Source organism: Rhinolophus sinicus, chromosome 14, assembly GCF_057876585.1.
Source record: "Rhinolophus sinicus isolate RSI-liver-muscle chromosome 14, RSI-T2T, whole genome shotgun sequence".
Lineage (NCBI taxonomy): Eukaryota > Metazoa > Chordata > Mammalia > Chiroptera > Rhinolophidae > Rhinolophus > Rhinolophus sinicus.
In genome coordinates this window covers 147,416,548-147,442,190 of record NC_142514.1, presented here as the reverse complement: position 1 = coordinate 147,442,190, position 25,643 = coordinate 147,416,548, and the positions used below count along the sequence as shown (strand labels likewise).

At 43.9% G+C, this 25,643-nt stretch overlaps 1 protein-coding gene across 5 annotated transcripts in view; it reads left to right on the top strand.

Moving 5' to 3' along the window:
* The first annotated feature begins 5,992 nt into the window (after positions 1 to 5,992).
* The window catches only part of IRAG1 (inositol 1,4,5-triphosphate receptor associated 1), a 108,999-nt gene continuing 89,348 nt past the window's right edge, over positions 5,993 to 25,643 (top strand). The window contains exon 1 of one of the 5 annotated variants that reach the window (XM_074335980.2): positions 5,993 to 6,428. The gene's annotated coding sequence lies outside the window, so the exon portion shown is untranslated. Of the gene's footprint in view, positions 6,500 to 25,643 lie in introns of all 5 variants that reach the window. The other 4 variants (XM_074335978.2, XM_074335987.2, XM_074335985.2 and 1 more) reach the window with 4 other exon arrangements.

The following is a 25,643-nucleotide window of genomic DNA, read 5'->3' as shown; positions in this document are numbered from 1 at the left end:
TGTCCTTTTGACATATCACCGTCATTATTCTTGAAGCAAGTCCCTACTTTTTGCACAATACGATGTTTCAGACTCATCTTGTACTTTCCCTATCCTAGGCCTAAAAGTACCCATTTCTCCATGGAGCCCTAAGTTCTTTTATTGGAGAAAGGTATTTATAAACCAAAATCTGTGTGCGAAGTGTGCTCATTGCCACTGCTGCATCATTGTTTCCAGGCCCTCTCCGTGGACAGAGCTGGAAACAGATGTATGTTGATGCACATACACATGCCTGTCTGTATGTATATAAATATATATGTTTACAAATACATGCCCATACACATACGTATGAGGTGCGATAAAAAATATGGTGAATGTTTAAATAAAAAAAATTATCATAGTAAAAGACACATTGCCTTTAATCCCTCTCAAAAAACTCCCCCTTGCTTTAGGGGGAGTTTATCCCACACTTATCCCACCATTCTTGCCACTTTCTGAAGCAGTTCTGGAAGTCCTCTTTCATGAGTGTCTTTAGTTATGCTGTTGTGGCTGCCTTGATGTCCTGAATCGATTCAAAACATTTACCTTTCATGGCCATTTTGACTTTGGGGAAGAGCCAGAAGTCTCACGGTCTAGATCTGGTGAATAAGGTGGATGAGGACAATGTTTTTATTTGACAGAAATTGCTGTACCAGAAGTGATGTGTGACATGGAACATTGTCATGATAGTGGATGAAACCGTTTGCCCATTTCATGTTAATGCGTTGTTCATGATCCATGATTTACAGCACACTTTAAAACACACCTTTCCTCCACCGTAGCTCACACCTGACTGATTGCACTGAAGAAGCTAAAACTTGTTGCACACTGTTACCAAGTTTCAACGCACCACTTCCGGTATTGAAGATCCCTGCCTTTCCATTGGATGGCACTTGGCAGCAGCATTCACTGTGTTTTGATCATACCTCATATCCATCCATCCATCCTGTTCATTCCAGTACTTGAATTCCAACATAGCACTGCATGGCTTATTCTATTTTCCCCCCTCTCCACTTATAACTCTGTCCTTTGACAGTGAGAAACTTGATTGTCATGATAACAATATATTTACTAACTCAATCCTAGAATGCACAGAAAGTATTTTCAGAATTGCTAATCCCTATGTCTACGAAAAAGAAATCTATTCAATATTCGTTTATGGCTCTTTTATTCCTTTAGCCTGAAGGCATTTAGTGCAAATACTGTGTACAAAAGTTATTGGAAATAGTTCCTTTCCAGCCCTTTCTGTCCAGACTTTCAATCTCTTCTATGTTTGTTCCATATCTCATTTCTGTCCCTATTACACCTGGCTTGTCAAGTATAGAGCCTCTCAGGGGCACCAGACAACTGTGCCCCCTTCTCTGTGGGTTGCCTAGGACTAGGCTGGGGCCTCCTCTTCCTGGCTTCGTTAGGCACCACTCCTCTATCCTCTTGCTGGTTCCAGAAGTGTGTTCTTTCCTGCTCCCTCTTGGTCTCTTTGTGGCTAAGGATTTATTCCTTCTGACAGAGTCCTTTGCTATCATGTTAATAGGATCCTGGGAGGGAAAGAAGACAACTTATGTTCCCAGTCTGCTGTCTTGAACTCGACACCTGAGGACCTAGAGTCAGATCTGTTTACAAACTGAGACACTGGCCTGCTCTCTAAGTTACAGACTCCTCATCTAGGATGTGGGGGTGAGAAGTCCTATATCACTTAGATTTGGTGAGGACTGAACTAGACCTTGTATGTAAAGTGGTTCATGCAGGGTCTGGAACCATGTTCGGTAAATGACACCTGCCACTGTCTCCTGGATGCAATTCCTGCTGATGTGGCTACTGATTTGTTCACTTACTCATCCAGGGCCTACTAAATGCTGAGCATAGCTCAGAGTCCCTAAGTATAAATGGGGCAGGGAGGTCAAATCTCCCAGTGTGGTCATCTTAACACTCAGGGTCTGAACGGGCAGTGCTCTTGGCAAGATGCTGCTGCTCCTGGCTTGGCTTCCCTTGGTCCTAGGATGTGTTTCTGGCCTGGGACTTTAAAACTTCCCTGGCCTTGAGTCAAATGGCCTGTGGGGAGAACCTCCCCATGCAGTGTGTTAGTGTGCCTCCACCAGCCCACTGTGGTTATGCTGAGGACACACGATGGTCTCTGATGGGCATGAGTGATGAGCTGAAGATTTTGGTAGAGCGAGGCCAAATCCCTGTGTGGCTCCAGGAACAGGGATAAATATAGCCTGAGTAATTGCTCATGTTCTTTTAAGGACTAAAAGTCAGCTTCAGGCAAGCTGTGAAGCTCCATGACCAGGACAGCAAGGGACACAGTTCCTTTTTTAGAGCTGTGGTCAGCCCTGCTTGTGCACTGCTGGGTCCTGGGCCTCTGTGATGCCATTCCCGCTTGAATAAAGGGGTCACCTTCACTAGTCTACACCCCATGAGGGCAGCGATGGGTCTGAGGTGTCCCTACCTCATCCCATTATTCAACACTCTATCTGGCACAGTAAGGTGCTCAACAAACATTTTTAAATGAATAAACGAGCACTGAGAAGGTTATATTTTAAAAATAACCTTTAGAATAAGATCTATAGTCTAGTTAACAGTAATGTACCAATGCCAACTTCCTGGTTTTGATATTATACAACAGCCATATAAGATGTCACCACTGGGGGGACGCTGGGTGAAAGGTACGTGGAACACTTTGTACTATTGTTAAAACGTCCATGTGTCTGTAATTATTCCAAAATAAAAAGTGAAAAGAAATACCTTTAGTCAGGCTTATGCCAACACTCTGATGTCTGGAGGAAGCAGTGCTGAAACATGGATTGATTAAATCCCTGTTCACAGCAACACTTTTGTTTCATTATTATTTTTGAATGTAAACACACGATTTATTCTTACGAGTATGATTCAAAATCTTACATATATTAAGTAAGGTAGATGTTCTTTCCCTCCACTAGTTCCTCTCCCCCAACGGCAGCTAATGTTAATGTTATTTGGTTCTTGTGCTAATTTTAGTGAGATTGTGTGTACACACACATATGTACTGTGCGTGTGTATGTATGACTATACGAAGTATGACCATTAAGTTCACAAACTTGTTGCAACAATGTTGCTAACCTTTTTTGATATCAGAGGGATTATTCATTATGAGTTTGAACCAACTGGACAAACAGTTAACCAAGCTTACTATTTGGAAGTGCTGAAAAGGCTGTGTGAAAAAGTTAGACAACCTGAACTTTTCACCAACAATTCATGGCTCTTGCATCACGACAATGCACCAGCTCACATGGCACTGTCTATGAGGGAGTTTTTAGCCAGTAAACAAATAACTGTATTGGAACACCCTCCCTACCACCTGATCGGGCCCCAAATAACTTCTTTCTTTACCCAAAGATAAAGGAAATATTGAAAGGAAGACATTTTGATGACATTCAGGACATCAAGGGTAATACGACAACCGCTCTGATGGCCATTACAGAAAAAGAGTTCCAAAATTGCTTTGAAGGGAGAACTAGGTGCTGGTGTCGGTGCATAGCTTCCCAAGGGGAGTACTTCGAAGGTGACCATAGTGATATTCAGCAATGAGGTATGTAGTACTTTTTCTAGGATGAGTTCATGAACTTAATTATCCGAACTTGTAAGTATATTTGTGTGTGTGTATTTATATAGTGTTCTATTATCTTACTTTTTCCACTTAACCATGTATCTTGGAGGCTTTTCATATCAGTACACAGAGCTTCCGTATCCTTTGTTATGGTTGTACCCCATCATCTTTTATGGCCCCCAATTGGTAGACACTTATGTTGTTTCCAATCCTTTTGCTTTTTTCACAAAGCTGCAATGAAAAATCTTGTTCATTTGTCATTTCCCAGGTGTGAGAGTGTGTTTGTAGAATAAATTCTTGAAAGTGGAATTGGGTCAAAAGATATGAGACTTATAATCTTGATAATGCTACATTGTCTTCTATAGAGCTTGTTCCAGTAATGTATTTTATGAAATTCTTGTGTTAATAAATTGATTTTAAAAGTTATTTGGTGATTCCTTTGTGAGTCTGGTGAAAGCTGTGGGCCTATACCCAAGAAAAACACAAATCACATGGTGTTTTGCATACGATTTTAGTTGGCTCAGTGATGCCTGACGGCTATCCACGAACCCTAGTTTAAGAAATCTTGGCTGAAGGGGAGGAGGTATGGTATAGGAGAAAGAGCTGCAGGGCAAACTGCCTAAGTTCACACCTTAGCTCTACCACTTACTGGCTGTGGAACATCAGGCAAGTTATTTCACCTCTTCAAGTCTCAGTTTCCTTTTTGATGGAAACGTGTAATAGTTCTCTTTCATGGAGCACTTGTGAGGAGACATACATGCTTTTATGTGCAGAATCTAATATCGTAGTTTGGAACAAAGTAGGTGCTCAATATACAGTTTGTACACACACACACACACACACACACACACACACACACACATTCTCCCTCACATGTACGCAAAGCTGATGGTTCCATTTCAACCTATGTTTCTGGTTGTCTCTGTAGTAACACCTGCTGGATTTATAAGATTGATCGTTGGCGCATATTTCCCTAAAGTGTGTGGTGCTTGGAATCACCTGAGGGCCTTAATTAAAATGCAGATTCCTGGGTCCTACTTTAGACCCATGGAATTAGCATTTCTGGAAAAGGGATCCAAGGAGTTTCATAGTTGGGGATTCTAATGCACAATGAATTTGGAGAAGCGGTGCTAAAGAGTTTGGTAAATTCCCTCTAGTCCCTATACCTGCAATTCTAGTCATTACCACCATGTGGCTTTGCCAGTAGGAGCCAGTACCCAGCAGATGGGTAGGTGTAGATACCTGAGGAAAAGCATGGCTAATGCCCAGGACAATCTCCTTTGCTTCCAGGTAAAAATTACAATTATTTCTGAGTGTAACCGACAACACGCACTGCATTCTCATCAGGACTCTCTCATAACGACCAGGGAGGAGAGATAGTCCAGGACTAGATGCCTGTGGAAGGGGCTGGGATGGAGGCCCCGTGGGCCAGGTTTGGTGGAGAAAGACTGTCCTGACTGGGGTTTCTAAGCCATGGCCAGGAGCTGGGAATAAGGACTGTGTGCAGCCACGCGGCCCACGCCAGGATGGCTTGAGGTCACCGGCCTTGAAGCACCAATCCCTAGAACTCTCAGCATGACTGGTGAATACATTATGGGTGGCATGTGATGGCCCAGGGCTAGAGTTGTCAGATTTAGCAAATGAAAATACAGGATGCACAGTTAAATTAGAATTTCAGATTGGAAAAAAAACCCCCACATATTTTTAGTATAAGTATGTCCCAGGCAATATTTGGGACATACTTATACTAAAAAAGTTATGTGATGTTTATCTGGAATTCAAATTTAAGTGGGTGTCCTGTATTTTATCAGGCAAGTCTACCCAGGGCTTCTCTCAGATGCCTCTAACCTCGGGAGAGGGCTGGAGCTCCCACCTGACTTGCCCAGAACCTGGAGCTCCATCATCTTGGCTCCAGGTGAGCACTGCACCCAAGGTGGGTGAGGAGTAGGGACAGGGCGTGGCCTTCCAGGAGAGAGGCAGCCCTTCCTCACCTGTGTCTGGGCAGGAACAGGAAACGAATTTGTGCGGATTGGCACTTATGAGATGCTGGCACTGTGCTAAGACCCCCCCAATATTATCTCATTTAATCCTCCCACAACCCTATGAGTTAGGTGTTATCACTATTATCCCCACTTTAGAGACAGAGAGGAGGGCACTGAGCTTCCCTGATGTTAAGGTCACAGGGCTGTTCAGCAGAGGAGCAGGGATTGAAGTCCCTGGGGCTGGTGCCCGGTCTCCGATTAGCCAAACCTTCCAGGCCCTTCTTTCTGGTAATCCCAAGGGTTTAAGGTGGGAGCAGCCCATGCCCCCCGATCTCCGGACAGGAAATGTTCCTAGTTTCTCCTGGCGTGGGGCCAGGGTCTTGTCCAGGCTCACAAGCCTGCTGAAGATTCCAGGCTGGGAGGCTGATCTGCAGCGTTCCCTCGGTACCGGTGGAGCCAGGACAGCGCCCAGTGACATGAGCTGCCCATGGGCACTGCCATCCACTTTGCGGGTGCCCGTGGGGGGGGGGGGCGGGGAACCAGGTGCCCTATCCAGGGCGAGTTGCTGCCTCACAGGCCCAGCCTGCCCCGAGCCCTGGAGGGGTCTGGTCAGCTTCCCCCGCCGTTAGTCCCCTGAGCCGGGCCCGAGGGGGCTCCTGGAGGAGCTTTGGGCTCTAAATCCCAGCCCCTCTCGGAGGAGGCGGGCAGCGGAGGCTTCGCAGCCAGAGGCTTCTCAGCTCGGAGCTCCGCTCCGGAGCCAGATGTAACATTGACCTTAAATGGTAAAAGCTCCCCAGAGTGAAGAGAGGCTGGCCAGAGGAGGAAGGGGAGTAACTCAGTTTTAGGTAAGTCATCGCTATATCCAAGAATAACCTGCCTCTTCAGCCGGGAAGCGGAGGGAAACTTCTCCTTAAAGGTACAGGGAGCTGGGATGGGGGCGCTTGACTTTAACTTTGCAGGGGCGTTGGCTTGTGGGGTGGCATTTCAGCTGAGTACTTTTATGTCATAATTTTTAAAGAAGTGAATCTTGCCAGTCCTAACTAAACTAAATCGTACTCCTTTTGCTTGCTGTTGGAAAGCGTTGCACAGGTTAGGGTGAAAACATGGGTTCTGACTGGAGGTCCCCACCCCCAGATTTCCTGTGGGCCCTTTTGGGGCAATAGAGGATCCCCAGACTACACAAGCCTGCGCTGCCTGCTACCCCTCTCCCAGCTCGGCTCTGTGCTTCCTGCGCCTCTTTTTGCTCCCCTGCCCCCACTCACTGTGGCCCCTATGTCCACCTTGGGCCCTGTGCTGGCCCAGCCCTGTTTCCATCCTTGACCTGCTCTGTTTCTGTCTCTGCCCCTCCTGTCCTGTGTTTTGGTCAGAGCTCTTGTTTTTATCTGTCCCCATCTCTACTTCTATCTCCAGCTTTGCCCCCCCTTCCCGTGCTCTTTCCCTGCTCCTTAGAGGGGTTGCGTGTGGCCAACCTGTGCCCCAAGCCCTGCTCACCTCCAGGAGCTCAGTGTCAAAGCTATTCCTCAAGTGAACGGCACTCAGGCTGGCTTTCTCCAAAAGAAAGGCCAGTGGAAACCAGAGAGGGCTGCCCAGCTGTCTTGCTTCCTTCTGCTCAGTAAACAGTTGTAAAGCCCAGAGATGCTCTGCAGTTTGAATAAACAGAGTGAAGGGTCTAGGACCCCTGGCCGGTGCTCCTGTCTCCCAGAGCTAGGCAGCTGCTGTTTTGATGCTCTTCACTCTGCTGGTTAGGAGTCTCAGGGGGAGAGAAATCAGCCTACGGGCTTGTCTGAACTGGGTCTCCTGCAGGAAAAAGGAGAAAGCTTCCCAGAACTGTTAGGCTGGGAGCACTAGGAAGGCAGAGCCTGCTAAAGATTATGTTGTACCCACCAGGGGGCAATGACTGGCTGGTGAGACAGGTGGAGTTACCTCCTCCAACCTTGCCCCAACACTTTTACGGGGATGCAACTTGGGCTAAGTGACTTGCCTAAGGTGAGATCACTAAGAGAGAACAGAGCTGGGACTCTACCCCAAGTCTGTATGACTCTATCTAACTCCAATGCTAGTGTGAGTACACTCCTGCTTTGAATATGTCTTGTGATTTCTGACCTAATGGACAAACCAGTTGTCATCATCATGTTTGTTTAGTCCATGATTGAGTGGTGTGTGTGTGTGTGTGTGTGTGTGTGTGTGTGTGTGTGTACTCACAGTTAATATACCTTCCTGTATACTTAGTAAGTAGGACATACCTACATACTCTCTGAGATTGTCTGGGAGGTATAAACATGTGCTAATTGCTACATTATCAATGATCTCCATCAACCTATTTTCTGGAAGAAAAACAAACAAACATGCCATTCTTGCTATGCATCACGCACTGTTCTAAGCACGTCCCATGTAGTAATTCAAGACTTCCACAACCGTACAAAGCAGGGATCCTTGTTACTACCCTCATCTTACAGATGGGGACATGTTAGCACAGCTGGCACTTGACCCCAGGCAGCCCATCTCTGGAAGGTCCGCTCTTAAGAACGATGCTCTGTTCATCTCTAGGTGGTTCTATTTCTGAGAGGGTACTGGGGGGAGCAAGGATTCTTCCAACACTGCGTCTGATTTCCCCGTGTGATTTCATGTGCTCTTTCCTGCAATGTTACAAGGGATGTATATTTACAGATGAGGACACTAGGATTAGGGGATGTTAAATTACTTGTCCAATGTCACCTAGCCTCCAAGTGACAGAGCAGAGGATTTAGTATCTTGGATGAGAATAGTTAGGGCCATGTAATGCCTTCCACTTGAAACTAATTCCAAGGGGGACCAGTGGGCTCAGGGTGAGGGGTTCTGTGAGTCTCTGGGAGAGGATTCTGTGCCTCATGGGCTGAACTACCCGAACGGTTCTCAGCTTCCCAAAGAGTCCCTGCCTCTTTCCTCTAAGCCTTGGTAATAAAAGTGGATGGATGCACCTCACACCTCCAGCAGGAGTGGAAAGAGCCCCGGGAGAGCAGAGACCCCATTTCATGCTCCGCTGTGTGTTCTACACCCAGGCGATGCTGGGAGCGTACTAAGTGCTCAGGCTCTTTCTTTCTTTTTTTCTTATGAGGAGATGGATGTAATGCTCATAAAGTATGTTCTGGTTAAACAGGGCCCTGGGTTTATTATGTGTGTGTGCCTGATGATCAGATTCTTCTAGCCTGGCTGGAGAGGATGCAAGGTGGGGGCCTCAAGTTATCTACCCCTTCCCCATCCTGCCACCTCTCCTGGGTAGCCCCATGGAGTCACTGGGCTGCTGCTCAACTATCCTTTCTGTGGCTTAGAAGTCAGCAGAGGGATTTGTTTGCTGACTGAGGAGGAGCAGAGGCCTGGAAGGATGGGAAGGAGAGATCTGGGAGCCCCCAAACTCTGTCCCAGGCCTTGGAGAGTTCTGTGAATCAGGGGAAAGAGACAGAGAACTGAGTTCCCATGTAAGTAAATAATTGTAAAAGGAAGGAGGAGAGAAAATCGATATAAATTGAGTTCCTACCTTTGCCAGGATCTGTGCTAGAATTGCTATTTAATTTAATCCGTGGGATAGAGATGAGGGCGCTGCTACTGAAAGAGGTGAAGTGACATGCCCAGGGGCACACAGCTGGAAGGTGTTGAGCGGGGCTTCCATCTCAGGCCACCTCGGTCCAAAGTGGGCACTTCCTGTGTTAGATGCCACCTTGTTTCTACTTAGTAACTCAGGTCTCAGTTCAGTTGTCAAGTGTCACAGTCCAAATGATGGAAAAATCAAGAAAAGAGGGACAGGGGATATTGTGTTTGCCCCGTGGACCTGGGAGGCCAGACCCTGAGTTCAGGTGACCGCCCAGGACACCCTCACTGGATGGGCTTTCAGACCCTGAGCCTTAGCAGAGGCAAAGTGACCTTGGACAAGCCCTGCCTTCTCTGTGGGGGCCTTCTCCAGGGGAGAAGGAAAGCAGGTGAGAGTCACCCAGACAGAAAACCTCTCTCCCAGTCAGCCCCACATGTGAAAACCAGTTTGTGAAGGCTGGGCTGGTTAGTTTCTTCCTGGTATTGTTTTTAAAGTAACTTTTATTCAATATTTTTCCTGGTACTAAAAGTAATGTAATAAAAGTAAGCCCTTTGCTAACTTTCTTGGGAAATATAGAAATTAAGTAAGAAATTCAGAAATAAATATAAAGAAATTAAAAAGTCCCTCCAGAATCCTATCACTCAGAGATAAATATTGTTAATGACATGGTGTTTCTTTCTTTATATTTCTCTATATTTGATAAAACAAGGGTTTGACTACATGTGCTTTTGTAGTCTGCTTTTAAAAAATTTGAAAGACTTAATTTTTTTAGAGCAGTTTTAGGTCCACAGCAATATTGAGCCAAAGGTACAGAGATTTCCCATATACTACTGCCCCCACACATGTAGCATCCCCCAGTGTCAACATCCCCACCAGAGTGGTACATTTGTTACAATTGATGAACCTACATTGACACATCTTTGTTATTTAAAGTCTATAGTTTACATCAGGGTTCATTCTTGTGTTGTACCTTCCATGGGTTTAGACAAATGTGTAACAACATGTATCAACCATTAAAGCAGTATCAACAGAGAATTTCCATTGCCCTAAAAATCCTCTGTGCTCCCATTTATTCATCCCTCCTTCTCTTCCAATCCGCAGCAAGCACTGATCTTTTTAGTGTCTCCATAGCTTTGCCTTTCTATGTCATATAGTTGGAATCAAACAGTATATCACTTTTTTAGATTAGCTTCTTTCACTTAGTAATATGCATTTAAGGTTTCTCCATGCTTTTTCGTGGCTTCATAGCTCATTTCTTTTTAGTACTGGATTCTATTCCATTGTCTGATGGACCATAGTGTACTTATTCATTCACCACCTGAAGGACATCTTAGTTATTCTGCTTTTTTAAATGGAACATTCCAGTATAATAATTTTTCCATGTCACTGCCGCTACTTCAAAACATAGTTTTTCAATGGTTGTCTAATATAGAATAATTTTAGCTGTGCAACAGTTGAATCATCGTTCCTCTCGTTGGGCATTTACAAATGTGGTTTGCTTTGGGGACAATCTCAATGGCACACACATGACGGCCTTTCCATTATGTTTATGGCATTTGTAAACTCGACTCTCAGAGGCAGGCTTGTGCGGTGTGGCCCGTGATGCGGGCTTGTTCTGCAGGATGGTGATAAGTGGGAGACTGACGCAGCCTAAACACACAAACTCACATCAGAAGAATGTTTTTCCTTTTTAAGTTCGTTTCAATCCTTCAGATCAAGGAGAAAGTCTCCATCTGAGGTAGCTTGGGAATGAAGTGTGCTGCAGGACTTCCAGTGCTAAAACCGGAAGTCCTGGGCAAAACGGGACAAGTTGCTCACCTGGTTTGAGTCCGGTGTGCCCTCTACATCTTTTGGACACTTGCTTGTCCCTCTTCTTGACAAAATGAGAGAAAGCCTCAGGCCTGGAGCCTTTGTTAGGAAATGGCTAGAATTTAATACCGGTTTTCATTTAATTTATTTATACAACTCCTCTGTATTTGTGGAATAAGTGGTACTGATTTTTCCACTTACGGTAGGGATATAAAGTTTCCTTTTAAAATAAATGTAATAACAAAGGTAGCTAACACTTACTGAGTGCTTACCGTGTGCTAGGTGTTGTTCTAATGCTCTACCTGCAGTACTTCGTTTCGTCCTCACAGCAACCCCCCCTAAAGTAGTTACTATTGTTACCCCTGTTATACAGATGGGGAAACTGAGGCACAGAGAGGGTGAGGACCTTGACCAACAACACAAAGCTGGTAAATGGCCCTGTTGGGATTTCAACCTTGGCTTTTTGGCTCGTTGCTAGTCAAATTAAAGACTATTAAATTAATAAATGTACAGGTGGCATGTAGACATGGCAGAAATGTGAGGGCAGTGTGCAGATCACTCAAATTTAGCAAACACTGGTTTGGAGGAAACCATGTTCTGTGTATAGGTGTGGGGAAGCTGAGCCACCCAGCAAAACCAGGGAAAGTTAGGAACCAGTGGGTTGGTGGGAGAGGCTGAGAAGATACACTGCTCACAGTGGGGCTGCAGGACTGGGATGAGTGCAGATGGCATGGTGGCTGTCCTGGGAAGGGACACACAGAGGACATAGGGAGTTCTGCCACTAACAGGCTAACTGGGAGGATATTTCCAGAGAGCGCAAGGTTCCAGGTTCATCAGAAGGAGAAGAAAGCCTAATGACACTCTGGACTTTGCTCATACAGTTGTGGTCAAAAGAGTATTGCCGGGAAGATCCAAGATGGCGGAGTAGATAAAAACACTGTGCCAGCTTCCTTCCATGAGCAAATTAAAATTACAACTAAATTATAGAACAATCAACATGGAGAACCATCTGAAGTCTGGCTGGACAGAAGTTTTATAACTAAGAATATAAAGGAGAAGCCATGTCGAGACTGGTAAGAGGGGCAGAGTAGCGGAACTGGCTAACACCAAACATCTGAGGCAGTTGAGAACCGGGAGAGATAGCTCAGCCATGAAAGTTCCCCCAAGAGGAGCGAGAAATCCCAGCCCCACACCGGCCTCCCCAGCCTGGAGTACTGGTGCCCGAAAGAGGACCCCACACAACATGTGGCTGTGAAAAACAGTGGGGATTCTGACCATCCAGGGGGTACTAAAGGCAGCGGGACACCCAGGTGTCCCCTTAAAAGGCTTGCACACAGACTCACTCCCAGGCACTCACCTTGGGCTCCAGCGGAGGGGTGTGTCAGACAGATGGGTGCAGACTGAGTTCTCTTGCTTTGAGTTGAGGGCTGGAGGATAGTTGGCATTTCCCTGTGAGGAGATCCTCCTGCCATGCAGCTGGCAGGCAGGCGCCATCTTTCCTGCGTTGAGCCCACCCCCACATGGCCAAATCTGAATCTGATTGGTCTGGTGAGCTCCACAGCTCCACCCTGCTGACTCACTGGGACCCTACTCCATGCAACTTCTCCAACTGGAGGCACGTTCTTCAAGAGCAGCCAGCCCCTCCCACATTGCACTCTTTCTTAGAGAACTATCAGTCAGACAGACCCCAGGCTGGTGGCAACTGGCCTCAGTGTGCTCTGAGACTTTTGCCAAGTAGCTTCAGGCTCAACACCAGCACCAAACCAGAAATTATATTAACCTGGTGACCACAACTCTTTCCACTTTAGTGACTCCCTGAGGCCCTGCCTCAGCCAACTTGCATACCACATGAGCTTCATCAGTGGCTGATCCTTACGGGAGCTGGCAGATGGCAGCAGTCAACAGGGTGTCCTTGCATTTTGCGGAGTTACCGCAAGCCTGGTACTGGTGGCAGACATCCTCGGTTTGCAGCACAGCCTCTCTCATGTGACTCTAGGGTTAGCACAGGCAGCAAACAACTGTGATCACCTTGTAGCTCTTACCAGATAGAACCTGGCTGGTCACAGGCAGTGGGTGACTTGGGCCTGCAGCACAACCCCTCGCAAGAGGCCCCAGAACCAACATACTTGGAGTTTGGCTTCAGACCATAGCAGAGCCCCACCCAATTAGCCCATAAGCAGCACACCCAAAGGGCAGTCTTAACAGGCACCAGAACCTGCTGGGGTGAATCCCACCCAGTCGGGTAAGCCCCCTGCACAGCAGCCTATAAACTGTTGACGTGGCCAGACGCCACTCTCAATCAGCCTGAGGGTCAATCCCATCCACTGATGTGCCAATAGCAACCAACTCTCAACTATAACAGAAGAGCACACACAACCCACACAAGGGTCATTCCCAGAGCACCCAGGGCAGGTGACCAGGGAAACTGTGCCACTGGGCCCCACAGGGCACCTACCACATAAGGCCACCTGGCCAACACTGGGGGATGTAGCAGATCTACCTAATACATAGAAACAGAGAGGCATCCAAAGTGAGGAAACAAAGAGATACATTCCAAATGAAAGAACAGGAGAAAACTCCAGAAAAAGAACTCAACAAAATGGAAGCAAGCAACCTACCAGTTACAGAGTTCAAAACAATGGTTATAAGGATGCTCAAGGAACTTAATGAGAACTTCAACAAAGCGATAGCACACATAAAAAAGGAAATAGAAATCATAAAAAAGAACGAGTCAGAAGTGAAGAATACAATAACTGAAATGAAGAATGCACTAGAAGGAATTACCAGAAGACTAGATGAAGCAGACAATCAAATCAGCAATTTGGAAGGCAAAGTAGCAGAAAACGCCCAATCGGAACAGCAATGAGAAAAAAGAATTTAAAAAATGAGGATAGTTTAAGATATCTCTGGGACAACATCAAGCATAACAATATTCGCATCATAAGGGTACCAGAAGGAGAAGAGAGAAAGCAAGAGATTGAGAATCTATTTGAAGAAATAATGACTGAAAACTTTCCTAACCTGGTGAAGGAAATAGACATACAAGCAGGAAGTGCTGAGAGTCCCAAACAGGATGAACCCAAACAGGCCCACACCAAAACACATTATAATTAGAATGGCAAAGGTTAAAGACAAAGAGAGAATCCTAAAAGCAGCATGAAAAAGGCAACTAGTAACTTATAGGGATGTCTCATAAGACTGTCAGCTGATTTCTCAACACAAACTTTGCAGACGGTATTGGCATAAAATATTTAACATGATGAAAAGCAAGGACCTAAAACCAAGATTAATCTATCCATCAAAGCACTTAGAATCCAAGGACAGATAAAGAGCTTCCCAGACAAGAAAAAACTAAAGGAGTTCATCATCACCAAACCAGTATTACAAGAAATGTTAGAGGAACTTCTTTAAGATGGAAAACAAAAAAAGATCAAAATTATGAATAATAAAATGACAATAACTACATATCTATCAACAATTATTTTCAATGTAAATAGATGAAATATTCCACTCATAAGACGTAGGAGGGTTGAATAGATAAGAAAACAAGACCCTTACATATGCTGCCTGCAAGAGACTCATTTCAGATTGGAAGACACACACAGACTGAAAGTAAAGGAATGAAAAAAGATACTTCATGAAAATGGAAATAGAAAAAAAAAGAACAAAAAAAGCTGGGTTTGCAATATGTATACCAGACAAAATAGACTTTAAAACAAAGGCTATAACAAGAGACAAAGAAAGACCCAGTAATCTCATTTCAGGGTACTTATCTGAGGAAACCTAAGTACTACTTCAAGGGGAAGTGTACATCCACAGGTTTATTGCAGCATTGTTCACAATGGCCAAAATGTGGAGGCAGCCTGTGTGTCCATTGATGGAAGAATGGATAAAGAAGAGGTGGTACATATATACAATGGAATATTGCTCAGCCATGGAAGGGAATAGGTTCTTGCCATCTGTGGCAGCGTGGATGGGCCTGGAGGGTACTGTGCTGAGTAGAATGTCAGACAGACATAATGAAATTTCACTTACATGTGGAATCTAAAGAACTAAGTAAACAAACAAACAAAACAGAAACAAACTCATAGATACAGAGAACATTTTGATGGTTGCCAGATGGGAAGGGGGTTGGGGATGAGTAAAAAAAGTGAAGGGATTAAGAAGTACAAATTGGTTGTTACACAGTAGTCATGGGGTCGTAGGGTATAGTATAAGGAATATAGTCAATAATATTGTTAAAAACTATGTATGGTGTCAGATGGGTATTAGATTAGTTGGAGTAATAAATGGGAGGGGGTTGGGGAGCAGGGTGTAAAAGGTGAAGAGAATAAGTACAAACTAATAGTTACAAAATAGTCATGGGGATGTAAAGTAAAGCAAAGGGAATATAGTCAATAATATTGTAATATTCTGGTACAGTGTCAGATGGTTGCTGGCCTTACCATGGTGATCAATTCTTTAGGTATACAAGTGTTGAATAACTATGGTGTACACCTGAAACTAATATTATGTTGTATGTTAGCTATATTTTAATAAAAATCTTTTTTAAAAAGTGGGGGGAGCATTAACTCTGGATTCCAGAAGGTCCCAGAAGTCCCAGAAAAGGCAAAAGTTGATCTTAGTACAGGCACAATCTGCCCTAGGAAAAAAGTTTTGATTATAAATGAGGTGCCAACTGGCACCTCATTTATAATCAAATGAGAGTGTGTGCAGAAGTCTGGGCCAGCATTGACCAGTTATCTAGCACGGGGAATTTCTAAACAATGGTGAATCTGAGAACACATTTCGGAAGGCTATTATTTAAAAAAAAAAAAAGACCTTGGACAGCAAGGCAAATTGAAAGAGGGCTACTGTGGTGGTGTGGAAAGGGTGCTGGGCTGGGAGTCAGTCTCAGCTGGGCCTCTCACAGCTATGACCTTGTCAAGTTACTTCACCCCATTGAATCTTATTCTCCTCACCTGAAAAACAGACATAATAGTATCTACCTTAGAGTATTGTCATGAGGAACAAATTAAAAGTGGATCTGAAATAACTTAGTCAATGGAAAGCGCCACACAGCAGGAGCTTGATATTAAAAACTAGGAACACCTTTTAAGGTTTTCCATCTTTTCCGTAAGAGACAATAACGATTAAGATAAAGTAGCTCTCTTCTACAAAGCCAATAGGGAAGTCAGCCAAGTAGACCCAGGATGCTGGTGAGGATTGGAGATGGCAAGTGTAAGAAGCTTCCTGGTAAACACAGACTCGCCTTATGACCCAGCCATTCCACTCCTAGGTATACGCGTATACCCCAAAGAACCAAAAACAAGTGTTCAAACAAAAACTTGTACAGTAATGTTTATAGTAGCACTATTCACAATAGTCAAAAGGTGGATACAACCCAAATGTCTGTCATCAGATGAATGGATAAACAAAATGAGACAGATCCATGCAATAGAATACTATTCAGTCATAAAAAGGAATGAAGTATTTATATACGTTACAACATAGATGAATCTTGAAAACACTATGCTAAGTGAAAGAATCCAGATACACAAAGACCACGTACTGTATGATGCCATTTATATGAAATGTCCAGAATAAGCACAGCCATAGAGACAGAAAGCAGACTAGTGATTTCCAGGGGCTTGGGGGCTGGGGGGAGGGGGAGCGGGGAGATGAGAAGTGACTGCTTAATAGGGATGAGGTTTCCCTTGGGGTGATGAAAAAGTTCTGGAACTAAACTGGTGATAGGTGCACAGCATTGTGAATGTTTTTAATGCCACCAGATTATACACTTTAAAATGGTTGAAATTGTAAATTTTATTCTGTATGTATTTTACCACAATTGAAAAAAAAAAACTTTTCAGGTGAAATTGTGACCCAAAGGTCAGGAGTCCCTCTCCTAGAGTGTGGTTGAGGGCAGGGGATTCAGAGTTTGCCAGCTGGAAGCTGAGGTCTTGTGTCAACAAACTGACCAGGGCCTATGGCGGCCAACTTCGTACAGGGGCCCCGCCAGGATCCAGAATCAAGTAAGACATGTGTGCTGCTCTTGAAATGTAGGTACAGTACATTATTCCATGTAAGGACAGACTGACAGGTACTATGTATAGCAAGGGAATAAATTCAGGGAAGCGAGACCTTTATTCTGTCTTGGCTATCTGTAAAGGCTTCTTGGAAAAGAAGGTAGTTGAGGAGGTGGGATTTTGGCAGGGAGGTTAGAAGTGGAAGATTTTCTGGTGAAAAGCATAGGGTGGGACAGTGGGGTGAAAATTTCAGAGTGGGAAATCAGGCACAGTATGGGGGGAGCCACGGGAGAGGGTCATGAGAGAGAAGCTCAAGAGAGAATCAGCGTTGCTAAGAGTAGATCTTAAAAGTCCTCATCACAAGAAAAAAATTTTTTTGTAATTATATATGGTGATGGATGTTAACTATACTTATTGTGGTGATTATTTTGTGGTATACACAAATAACAAATCAATACGTTGTACATCTGAAACTAATGCTTTATGTACATTTATCTCAATTTTAAAAAAGAGAAAAAAAGTGGGAATTGGGGACAGATTGTGTGGGGGCTTTGAAGGTGGAGCTGAGGAAGTGGGGCCTTGCCCTCCAGACAAGAGGGAGTCACAGAGGCTTCTAAGCTGAGAATTCTGTAAGATAGATGACTGAGCCCATATTTGAGAACCATCAGTGTGGTAGAAGATGGACTGAAGGGAAAGAGACTGAGCGTGGGGAGATGAGCTGTGGCAAGTCTGTGCAGGGGTCAAGGAGAGCCCGCCGCCCCCACCCCACGTCCCCAGAGCAATGGCAGCAGGAAAGGGGAATGTAAGCCAAATCTGGTGAGCTTTGCATTAGCCAAGATTCTTATTTGCTTGGAACAGAAACTTATTCACATTTGATTAGACAATAACCAGGATTTTCTGGATCACATAATTGAGAAGTCGAGGGCAGTTTCAGATATAACTGGATCCTTGGGGCTTATTCCTTCTCTCTCTCAACTCTCCTTGGATCTCTTCTCAGGTGACCCCTCCCTCGTGGTGGCACTGTGGTACTTGCAGTTCCCAGTTTACATTCCATCTTTTCAGAACCCCCAGTAGCAAGAACTCCCCCAGTAGTTCCAACAATTTCACTAAATTGAATTTATTGGGCTGAGTCATGTGCCCATCTCAATTAATCATTAGAGCCAGGAGCCTGGGGTGTTCTGATGGGTCAGGCCTGTTTGACAAGCCCCCTCTAACAAGCAAAGGGGCAATTAGAATGCTGCTGTTATCAGAAGAGGGGGGCCTGGGTGCCAAACAGGCAAAAACTACAGGTACTCCCCCATTCAAAGCACCAACTCTGTGCCAAGTAGTTTATACACATCATCTCATCCTCTCACCTGTGGTGAAGTGGACATAATTATCTCCATTTTACAGAGGAGGAAACCGAGGCATAGACAAGCTTGTCCTCCCTCCCCACCCCTTGAGCACTTTCTGTCTTCTGTGCTGCACAGCATCTCTTAGGGACGGAAAGCGGAGGCACTAAGGAGGGTCCCACCTAAGCAAATGGGAGCTAACGCCCAGGATCTTTAAGCTGAGACACTCACACTGCATTTCAGTCAGACGTGGTTACAGACACTGACCACTTAGTTGTTAGAAGATTGGAGGTCGGTCTCCGTGAGGCAGAGTTGCTGCTCACTGCCTGCTCCACTGCCATCCCCTGGGCGAGGCCACGAGGAATCATGTTGACCAGCGGGTGGAAGAGTGCGGGGTGTGACTCTCTAGACGTGGAACACAACATGGTGGTCATTCAGAAACATTCATTGTGACGAACTTCACGAACACCACAGCCTGCATGCCTTTAGCAAGGCATCGTAGAGGAGGGTGACAGGGCATTTGTCAGGCAGGGAAGAGGGAGTAAAGGGCATTCCATGCCTAGGGCACAGGATGTACAGAGGCGCTAAGGCATGCTTGGAGTGACTAGTGTTCATGAGGACAAAAGTCCCCAGGGACCCGGGATAATTTTGTCAGAGGAAGACAAACCGCTGTGGAAATGGCATCCTTTGGCATCACAGCATGTGAAAAGCTCAGGGCCTCCACAAGTGATTCTGCTTCCCCAATCTTCATTTTTAGAAATGAATTCACAACTAATGACAGGGAGCCACCCAGGTCAGTTCAGCAAGGTGCCCTTTCTGCCCTTCTGAGCCACGTGCCAGGTTAAAGGCCTTTGATTTGATAACAGCAAGCATAAATCTTGGGCATTTCCTGTTTGGGAAGCAGAGAGGGACTAGGCAGGAGTGAACGGAACAAGAGAGTTTAATGGTTGCCCAGACCCAAACTGGGGTCTCACACAAAGCACTCTGGTTGAATGGAGATGTCTTAGAAATGCTGACATTCCCAAGGGACTGGCCCAGCCCAGGGTGGAAGGCAATTTTAGATGCTCTACTATTTTTGGTGCCTGGATCACATTAATTCACTGTTGTTCCAAATGGTGAGAGGCCAGGAAGGCCTTTGGAGGCCTGAGGGCTGTTTCCCAGCACAGCCTCTGGTTTAGCCTGCCCAGAATCTGTAGGCCAGTGCCCACGCCCCCATGCTCTGGGTTGTTGTGCATTTCCTGGTTATGTGCTTGCACACAGCACCCAAAGCACCGAACACCAACATCTCCAAAGAGAATCCTTCCTAAACTAATGCGAAGGGATGAAACACCACCATCTTAGAATCGGACTCAGGCTATTTCAGCAAACTGTGCAGTTTGGACTCTGGGAAAGTCTGGAGTAAGGAGAAAAGGGATCAGAGCAGGAGACAACCAGAAACTTCCTTGGCTTTCCCTTTTCAGGGTTGGTTGAACTGGGCAGGGAGCAGGCATGGTGCAGGGAACAGTCACTTTTCCTGTTGAGCTGAGAATCCCTCTCCCATGCCTCTCAGCAGTAGAGGACCTACAAGACAGGGGAAACAGGTATCACACGATGCTTTTATTGGGCCACGTCTGGATGGGATGAAAGGAGAGTGGAACAGAATGTGTTCTGGGAATTTTCCAGCTGAAAGCTCAGAGAGCAGTGCTGGTGTGCTTGTTAAATAGGTCATGTTCTGTTTCCAAAGCCAGTCCTCACTGATGAAGGTGAAAGAGTACCGGGCATCTCCAGACTTAGGGAGAATCCTGTCCTTGAGCGTCATTTCATAGAGACCTCAGGGGGAGAATAGTAGATGCCATTCCCATTTGTGCGCATACTTGTAAAAACACAACATATATTTAAACGTCTTCTCGCAGAATTCTATGTGCCTCAAATGAGAAATGGTGCACACTGCAAAAATGTTTTTGACTTTTGGGAATGTTGCATGTGTTGAGTGTGGTGTAGTGTGGGTGTGGTGTAGTGGGAGTGTGTGTGTTTGAGAGTGTACGTGTGCATGCACGTACCCTGTGTACTTCTGGAGCATCTTGAATGACTGCGTCCCAGCTCTCACTATCCATGCTTATAATTGCCTGACCGCTGCTCTGTCTCTTACACCGGCCCCAGGGGCTCAGCCCACCTGGTTTACTACTGTACACAGAGCTTGGTGCTTCATAGGTGCTCAGTAAATGTTTGCTAAACGGAAGAATGGGCAAGTGATTTGCATATGCATCTCAGCCAGTTTCCTTTTTTTTTTGTGGGCATAATCTTGTCTCCATGTCTCTTTGTGTCTGTCTCTGAGTTCATGTCCTTTGTCCCATCATCTTTTTCTATCTTTCAGTCTTTCTGTTGTCTCCTTCTTCACTTCTCCCCACATAATCCCATCCGAGACACATTCACCTGTACGCCATCTGTTTTCCTCAGCCTGTTTTCTTGAATTACATACACTCAGGAATTTTAGAGATGGAAGGAAACTTAGAAATCATCTAGCTTAATTTCCATCTTTTGTGTCTGAGGAAACTGTGTCCCAAGACGTCGCCATGTAGTGAGGATAAAAGCTAGTTCCCCTCTTCCTCCTCCTCTTCAGAAGTTTTATTTTTAACATCTTCATTAGGCTGTTAGTGCCATACAGTTAACCCATTTAAAATGCACAGTTCATTCATTTTTAATATATTCAGAGACTTGTGCAGCCATTGCCACTATTTAATCCCAGAACATTTTATCACCACCCGCACCCCACCACCGCAAAATCCTGTATCTATTAATAGTCACTTCTCATTCCCCACATCCCACCAGCCCTAAGGAACCACTAGTCTACGTTCTATCTCTATCGATTACTCCATTCCGGACATTTCACATAAGTGCAATCATACAATATATGGTTATTTGTGACTGGCTTGTTTTGTTTTCAAGGTTTGTTTAAATTTTAGCATCTATCAGTACTTCATTCCTTTTTATGTCTGAATGATTAGATAGACCACTCTTTATTCATCTCTTAATTAGTTGGACATTTGGTATGTTTCCACCCTTTGGCTATTACGAATAAGGCTGTTATGAACGTTGTGTACATGTGTTTGTGTGGGCATACATTTTCATTTCTCTTGGATATATACTTAGGAGTACAATTGGTGGATCATATGATAAATCTATGTTTAACCTTTTGAGAAACTAACAATTTGTTTTCTAAACTGTCTGTATCATTTTACATTTCTGACAGCAATGTGTAATGGTTACAATTTCTCTGCATACTTGCCAATGTTTGTTCTTATTTGTTTTTTATTTTAGCCATTCTCATGGGTGTGAAGTAGTATCTCATTGTTGTTTTGATTTGCATTTCCCTGATGGCTAATGATGTTGAGCATCTTTTCATGTGTTTATTGGCCATTTATCTATCTTCTTTGGAGAAATGTCTATTCAAATTTTTTGTCCACTTTAAAATTGTTATTAGTGATTTGTAAAAGTTCTTTATATGTTATGGATATAAGTTCCTTATTAGATATATTATTTGCAAATATTTTTTCCTATTCTAGGGATGTATTTTTACTTTTTCAATGGTATTATTGGCAGTGCAAATGTTTTTAATTTTGATGAAGTCAAATTTATTTATTTTTTTCTGTTGTTGTCTGTGCTTTTAGAGTTTTATCTAAGAAGGTATTGCCTAATCCAAAGACACAAAGATTTACTGCTATATTTATAGCTAAAAATTTAATAGTTTTAGCTCTTCCATTTAGGTGTTTGATCCATTTTAAGTTAATTTTTTTGTACAGTATAAGGAAGGGGTCCAACTTTATTTTTACATGTGATAGCCAGTTGTTCCAGAACTATTTGTTGAAAAGACTATTCTTTCCTCATTGAATTATTGTGGCACACTTGTCTAAATCAATTGACTGTACATGTAAGAGTTCATTGGCTGTCAATTCTGTTCCATTGATCTATGTCTATCCTTGTATAGTATCTAGTATCATAATGTGTCACTGTAGTTTTATATTAAGTTTTGAAATTGAGAGATGTGAATCACCCATTTTTCCTTCTTTTTTCAAAATTGTTTTGGTTATTCTTGGTCCCTTGTATGAAATTTAGAATCTGTCCATTTTTGCAAAAAGAAAAGGCAGCTAGGATTTTGATTGGGATTGTGTTGAATCTGTAGGTCAATTTCAGGAGTATTACCTTAACAATGTTAAATCTTCTGATCCATGAACATGTGATGGCATTCCATCTATTTAGGTCTTCTTTAATTTTTTTCAACAATGTTTTGTCATTTTTCAGAGTAAAAGTTTTTCATTTCTTTTGTCGAGTGTATTCCTAAGTATCTTATGATTTTTGGTACTATTGTGAATGGAATTGCTTTCTTGATTTCATTTTTAGATTGTTCATTGCTAGTGTATAGAAATATAATTGACTTTTGTATATCAATTTTGTATCCTGCAACCTAGCTGAACTCATTTATAAGTTCTAATAGCTTTTTAGTGGATTCTTCAGGATCTTCTATGTATACAATCATGTCATCTGCAAATAGACACACTTTTACTTTTTCTAAACTAGACTGCTTGGGGCCTACTCCAGATCATTTTTATTTTATTAGAAAGGCCCTGAAAGAAGGTTTGTGGTTGGCCTGGAAAAATAGTAAAGCAGCTATTCCCCAAAATTCGTTGACTCCAATTCCAAAGATTAGGTGTTTGAAATAGATTTGAACTTAAACCTGACATGGCTAAAAAATTTTCCATCAACAGCTGTGTTAGTTTGTTAGGACTGTTGTAACAAAATACCACAGAGTGGGTAGATTAAACAACACAAATTTATTTTCTCACTGTTCTAGAGAAGTCCAAGATCAAGGTGTGAGCAAGTGATCAAGGTGTTTCCTGTGGTCTCTCTCCTTGGCTTGCAGATACCCACTTACGGTGTCCTCACATGGTCTTCCACTGTGCACACACATCCCTGGTATCTCTCTGTAGGTCCAAATTCCGTCTTTTTATAAGGACGCCAGTCAGCTGGATTAGGGCCCACTTTAATTGCCTCGTTTGAACTTTCACCTCTTTAAATGCCTCATCTCCACATACCACTGTATGCTGACGTGCTGGGGGACTACGGTTTCAATATATGAATTTTGGGAGGACACAGTTCAGCTCATAACAATAACTTTCTTGGTTTTCCTCTGAAAGATTTGATATCTCTGTTTAGTTGCAACTGGCAAAGCCAGAATTTGTTTAAATAACTCGTTCACTACGACCACCTAATGAGAGTGACCCAGAGTCCCTGAGCTAAAGGATCCTTTTGTGTGGTTCTGCCTGTTCCTTGAGCTCATTGTATCAGGGTTTACTCTATTGCCACATCAAGGAGGGTCGATGACCAGCGTTCAGAGTCAGACATGCACATAATACCTAGAACCTCTGTTTATACTGTCTGCTTAAAAGAATAAATAAACAAATAAATAAATAAATAAATAAATAAATAAATAAATAAATAAATAAATAAATAAATGCAAACGTAATTTCAGATCCTGCCGCGTAGACATTATTGCAACGTACTTGCACGGGGAGTCCTTCTATGAAGTGATATTTGATGTTCTTAAACACAGACCCCTATGAACTTTAAAGTTCTTAAATGCAAAAGCTTACTTTAAATTTGTTCTCTTTCAAGTGGCGGGTCAGTTTTGGAAGCTCAAGATGTAAATATTCTTTGCTCTGTAATTTTTCCAATATCCCAAAGCAAGCTGCTGCTGATCTCAATTAGTTATGTCAGTAGGAACTGAAAATCAAGATCTCCCTCTAGGTCATCTGAGCTGGAGTCATCCCACCTCGGCTGGGAGTTATCTCCCTCTCTCCTCTGCAGTCTCTGCTCCCGTTTTCAGGCTTTTATTTTTAACTCTCTTGCTTTCTGAGTGTTTTTATTGACATCTGGCCACAAACCCTTTTAGGAAGCAGGCAATTATAAATCACCCATAAGGAAATCAATAAAAACCACTACAATCCATAATAAGACTGATTTGCCCCCAGATAACCAGGATCCTGCAGTCTCAGCAGTTATGCCCATGAGGGTATTCGCAGAGGGTGAAAGGTAAGGGGCCATTGCATTCTGAAGGAGAGGGTGGGCTGCCAGCTCCCAGAGGCTCAAGGAAGGAATGGACTTTGGCCTCCATCCATGCACTTCTCGTCCGGCCTCAGGGGAGAGCTCTCTTTCCATTTCATCCAGCTCAGATTTTTCCAGCTACATCAATGGCATTTTCTTATCTCCCGAGGATCTGCTTCAGAGCTAAAGTATCTTCTTTAAGTATCAAGAAAGGGCAGTGGGAATGAATTGCTGAGGGGGTGGGGTGAAGGCAGGGCAGAATGTTACTGTAGCACAGAGGCAAGGAATAGGAAAGAAGCTCTATCAAGAGGGTCCATAGTCAGTCTACTGCTTTCGTCACCATGTGCTGGGAAAGGCCACCCCTCTGGCTAGAACTCCAGGGAATCAAAGTTTGAAAGCCATTGTATAGAAGCTGAAAGCTAGGCCCAGAGAAAGGCCTGACTGGCCCAAGGTCACAGAGTGGTTTCATAACAGGCTTACAAAGAAATGTCCTCACTGCTTTGAAATCCTAGTTCTCTTCCCAAAAGTAGCTTTGCTCAGGAAATATAAATTCATAGGTAGTCAAAACCAAAAAAAAAAAAAATTAAATTTACAGAGAAAAAAATATCGGTTAGTTCATTTATTAAAAGTGAGTATATCAAATTGCCCACAGTAAGGGCCATGAGGGTCGTCAGACCATTTAGACCAACTATTTATGCCTTCTTGGATAATGGGCGTATACTAACCTTGGAAAAGAGAATTTCCTAGAAGGGTCTTTTCCTCTCCTCTCCCTCAGGGAAAAATATTCCTACTGCAAGGCCCAGGTGCTGGGGTCCAGTGAGGAGGAAGGCAGAGGGAATGTGGTGCACTGAGGGCAGGGCCTCCCTGACCCCAGGAGGGAGAATCTGGCTCAGAACCAGGGCTACAGGGAAGACCTCAGGTCCTGCGAATGCCTGATTTTACTTCCCAGGTGGCCTTGGTTTCCCCAAGGTGTACATCTCTATTACCTCAGGAAGTCTTGCCCCCTCCCTGCTAGGGGCTTTCTGGAGATGTGTGCATTTAAAGTGAGTTAAAGAATTATTTGATTCAGTTCAACATTTGCCAAATCCTAATTATATATCAAATGCTGAGGAAACAAAAATGAGAAAGATTGGGTTTTGAAGGATGAATAGGAGTCAGCCACGAAAACCATTGAGTTGCTGTCAGCCATGTGGAAAAGACCACCCTGAAAACAAATAATTGCTATTATGTTAGAGCAAGTTTGGCAACTTTTTCTATAAAAAACCAAAT